Source organism: Colobus angolensis, unplaced genomic scaffold, assembly GCF_000951035.1.
Source record: "Colobus angolensis palliatus isolate OR3802 unplaced genomic scaffold, Cang.pa_1.0 Scaffold217, whole genome shotgun sequence".
In the NCBI taxonomy this organism is placed as follows: Eukaryota; Metazoa; Chordata; class Mammalia; order Primates; family Cercopithecidae; genus Colobus; species Colobus angolensis.
The window spans coordinates 92,909-98,346 of NW_012115344.1; positions in this window are offsets into that span (position 1 = coordinate 92,909).

The following is a 5,438-nucleotide window of genomic DNA, read 5'->3' on the forward strand; positions in this document are numbered from 1 at the left end:
CAAAGCAATCTACAGATTCAGTGCAATCCCTATCAAAATACCAGACATTCTTCACAGAAATAGAAAAAACAATCCTGAAATTTATATGGAACCACAAGAGTCCCAGAATAGCTAAAGCTATCCTAAGCTAAATAAGTGAAGGAATCACATTACCTGACTTTAAATTATAGCACAGAGCTATAGTAAGCAAAACAGCATGATGGTACTGCCATAAAAACAGACACATAGACCAATGCAACAGCATAGAGAACCCAGAAACAAATTCACACATCTAGAGTGAACTAATTTTTGACAATGCCACCAATATCATACATTGGAGAAAGGACAGTTTCTTCAATAAATGATACTGGGAAAACTGGATATCCATATGGAGAAGAATAAAACTCGATCTATATAAAAATCAAATCAAAATGTATCAAATACTTAAATCTAAGTCCTCAAATTATGAAATTACTAAATGAAAAGTTTCAGGAAAGTCTCTAAGACATTGGAGTGGGCAAAGATTTCTTGAGTAATACCCCACAAGCACAGGTGACCAAAGCAAAAATGGACAAATAGGATCACATCAAGTTAAAAAGCTTCTGCACAGCAAAAGAAACAATCAACAAAGTGAAGAGTCAATCCACAGAATGAGAGAAAATATTTGCAAACTACCCATCTGACAAGAGATTAATAAGCAGAATAAATGAAGAGCTCAAACAATTCTATCGGAAAAAATCTAATAATCCAATTAAAACATAGGCAAAAGGTCTGAGTAGACATCACTCAAAAGAAGACATACAGATGGCAATCAGCTATATGAAAAGGTGCTCAACATCATTCATTATGAGATAAATGCAAATCAAAACACCAAGGAGATGTCTTCTCACTCCAGTTAAAATGGCTTTATTCAAAGGCAGGAAATAATAAATTCTGGCAAGGACGTGAAGAAAAGGGAACCCTTGTAAACTGTTATTCGGGATGTAAATTAGTACAACTGCTACACAGAACAGTTTGGAGGCTCCTTAACAAACTAAAAATAGAGCTGCGTTATGATTCAGCAGTCTCACTGCTAGGTATATACCCAAAAGAAAGGAAATCAGGATATCCAAGAGAAATGTACATTCCCATGTTTGTTGTGGCACTCTTCACATTGGCCAAGATTTGGAAGCAACTCAAGTGTCCATCAACAAATTAATGGATAAAGAAAATGTGAGGCCGGCTGTGGTGGCTCATGCCTTTTGTCTTAGCACTTTGGGAAGCAAAGGCAGGAGGACTGTTTGAGTCCAGGAGTTTGAGACCAATGTGGGCAAGATGGCAACTCCCTATCTCTACTTTTTTTCTTGTTTAATTAGCCAGCCATGGTGGCTCACATCTCTAGACCCAGCTACTCAGGATGCAGAGGCAGTAGGATCACTTGAGCCTGGGAGTTCAAGATGGCAGTGAACCATGATCACACCACTGTACTCCAGCCTGGGTGACAAAGCAAGACTAGATCTCTTAAGAAAAAAAAAAAGAAAGAAACTGTGGTACATATACACAACGGAGTACTGTTCAGCCATAAAAAATGAGATCCTGTCATTTGCAACAACACTGATGGAACTGAACATCATTATGTAAAGTGAAATAAGCCAGGCATAGAAAGACCCAAACTTCACATGTTTTCACTTATTTGTGGGAGCTAAAAATTAAAACAATTGAATTCATGGAGATAGAGAGTAGAAAGATGGCTACCAGATGCTGGGAAGGGTAATAGGGGGATCAAGGGAAGTGGGGATGGTTAATAGGTACCAAAATATTGTTAGAATGAATAACAATTTGACAGCACATCAGGGTGACTACAGTCAATAATCATTTAATTGCTCATTTAAAAATAACTGAAAGGGTATAATTAGATTATTTGTAACACAAATGATAAATGGTTGAGATGATGGATACTCCATTTATCCTGATGAAATTATTACACATTGCATGCCTATATCAAAAATTTTCACATACCCCATAAATATATATACCTACTATATGCCCCCAAAAAATAAAAATTAAAAAAATTGTATTGGTCAGATAATGAGCTATATAGACATCTACCAAGGTTGGCTAATATACAGGAGATGAAAGACTCAAGAGATGAAGAAAAGGGGCAGAAGATGAACATGGGAGATCACAAAGTGAAGGCCTTCTGTGTCTCAGAGTTGCCTAAACACCCTACTTCCATATCAACCCTTCTATGAAAAGAACATGGATCATTGGTGGGAACGGAGGACATGAATCATTGGTGGGAGTGGTACTAATACCCACTGTGTTTCATGACATGTGGAGAAGGCCAGTGTATAGTGAAGTAAAAGGAAGCAAACTTACACAAAGAAGTAGATGTAACAGTAAAGAGGAACTCGGTGCTGAAGCCAAGTTCTGTTCCAGCATTGCCAAGGCCCAAGTGCCTTCCTATGCTGTTCTTGGTTTGCTTGTTCACACTTCCTTGTATTCCATGACTTAAAATATTCTCAATTAGTCATGGATATCTGTTGTTACTGAATCCAGATATTTGATTCTCCCTTCTTTTTATATTAAATCCTCTTCATTTGGGAATTACCCTTCCTTTACTCTATGTTTTTCCAATGAACCTGCCACTGCAACAACCCAGCCATGGAGATAAGCACAAGAGCCAAGTCTGTTCCATCACAGCATCACATTGTTCCATTCAAAGATTTTGGCTCTAGGATGAACACATGGCCCCAGCCATGCTTGTTTAAGCTCTTCTTTGGGATTTTTAAGAAAAGATTCTAGGAGAGGGAAGTTTTCTTTATTCTGGAACTGCTATGCTGGGATGACCTGAGTCTTGAGCCATCTGTATTCTATTTATCCACTACACAAGGAAAGCAGATTGCAGTAGGAGGGGATGACAACCACACAGGGAGAACTGCTCAACAAACCTTGAGGGTGAATTTCTCTCATCTGCAGTTGGACAGACCTCACCATCTCCATAGTTTATCATGGACATGCTACAAGATATTTCCAGGCAAAAACTGAAGCTGAGTGATTTGAAGTAACTGTTCCAAAGGTTAAACAGTTAGTAGAATAACAGAAACTTAAACTCCTTATGACTTCTTCGCAGTCTCTTGGGAAAAATATTGCTTGCCTCTAACCTTAAGGGTTCAGAGAGTGTAAGAATCCACTGATGCCACTGAGGACCTGATTATCCCTCCTGATTCATCTGCTTTGCACTATTACTCCAGCAAGGAGATGGGGCAGGGGATTTTGCCCATTTTATAGACGGGAAACTGAGCATTTCCCATAAGGAAGAATATGATTCTGACCTTTCCTCTTTCCTACTTGGTACATCCAAACATATCCATTGCCCTGACCTACCCATCTACCCACTCCATGTGCACGGAAGCATCAGAGTTTCTCATAATGGAGCTAGTGAGACTTCAGGCAGAGACTACAGTCTGGGCCATCACCAATGAAAGGATTTTAGGAGGATCAGGGAGGTATTGAAAGCTCTTATTGGAAGATGAAATGGGAATTGCATTGAACTGCAGTGGCAGCCCTCAACTCTGGTCTTTCTAGGCCTTTGACAGGGAACCTCCAAGATCTCAAGTGAGGGGGCTCTGGGCACTAGGTTACCGCGTGGGCCTGAGAGTCAACGAAAAGGTGTTATGTGGTCTTTTAGTATAAATTTATGTGCTTCAGGTAGTTCTGAACCCCCTTACTCCATGACTTTAGGGAAAAGAGGATAATGGGGGTAATGGGAGATGCCCTGAAACACCTAAAAGCTTTTTACTCTCAGCATGTATTCTCTAGGATGTGTAATCTAAGATGTGAGATGGGACTAGGAATACTCCCTCAGTCCATTTGGGCTGCTGTAATAAAAGACCATAGACTGGGTGGCTTATACACCACAGGAATTTATTTCTCACAGCCCTGGAGGCTGGGAAGTCCAAGATCAAGGTGCTGGCAGTTTGGGTGTCTAGTGAGGGCACTCTTCCTGGTTTGTAGGAAGGTACTTTCTTACTCATTGCAGCCTTGACTTCTTGGGCTCATGTGATCCTCCCACTTCAGCCTCCTGAGTAGCTAGGACTACAGGCACACACCACTACGTTGGGCTAATTTTAAAATTCTTTGTAGAGGTAGGGTCTCACTATGTTGGCCAGGCTGGTCTTGAACTCCTGGCCTCAAGCGATCCTACCTTTCAGCCTGTGAAAGTGCTGGGATTACATGCATGAGCCTTCATACCTGGCCTCCAGCCTCTTTCATAAGAGCACTAATTTCATTCATGAGGCCTTTCTCCCCATGACCTTATTACCTTCCAAAGGCTCTGCCTCCAAATACTATCACAAGAATTGGAGGTTTTAGAATTTTAACATATGAATGCTGGGGTTACATAAACTTCCAGACTGTAGCAAACACCTCACAGGTAGAACTAGCAAAAGGACTCTGGCGTGTTTATTCATCCAAAAGGGTTTCTTTAGGGCCTGAGTACTCCACGGGCTACCCCCAACATATAAATAAACAAGACAGTCATGTGACATTTAGAACTTGACCCACCATTCTACCTGTGCAGTAACTGAAAATCTGGTGAGTGGAGGTTTAAGGAAGTAAGTTGGAGCAGCCCATGTATTGCAGCAGTTCCCAAGCACTGAAAGTAGTAAAATTCTTACTTTAGTTCACTGGAGACTGAGGGCATCAGATTCTCCCACCTTCGGCATCAGTTCCCAAGGCTGTTCTCACTTTCATTCACGGGATGCAGAAAATACTGACCCCAGCAGAAGGCAGTCTCCTTCTATGTCTCCAATGCTACAGAGAAGCACCAAAATCATACGGATCCAAATGCTCAAAGGCTAATAGAAATAATCCTTCATCCTGATGGAGAGTTGCGGGCATATCTCCTTCATGTCCCTATTTCTTCAGAGAGCATTGCATGCCCTGCTCCGAACCTCTCCAATCCCATTTCCCCTTCCTTAGCCAAACCCATGTCTGAGCTAGGAGAAGAAGTTGAGCTCTTATGACTATATATAAAGCCATAATAATAAAAATAATAAAGTCTACTTTGGATTTCTATCACTGTCCCTTTTCACCATGTGGTAAGCAGCTAAAGCCCAAAAGGACCTGGGGCACTCATAACTACATGCTTTGCATGCATCACTCTTCTGCTGGAACCAAGGGAAAGGGGCTCCACTGGCACCCCAAAACCTCAGTTGAGACCATTGCAACCTCAGTTGAGACCACTTCTTAAACACCCCTTTCACTACCCCTGTGCTTCAACAGGACTTCTTTTCTATAAAGTTCTAAGAAAGTGGTAAGATTTTCTTAATCAACTCCCCCTGTTGGGGGGACCCAGCCCATAAGGAAGCCCCTTCTTTTAAAAGATCTGTTACTCTAGGCTTTGATAATCACTTTGGGAACACTTGTGAAAACTGTTAAAAGTTTGTCCTGGTGATTTTTACCATATTTTTGAATTC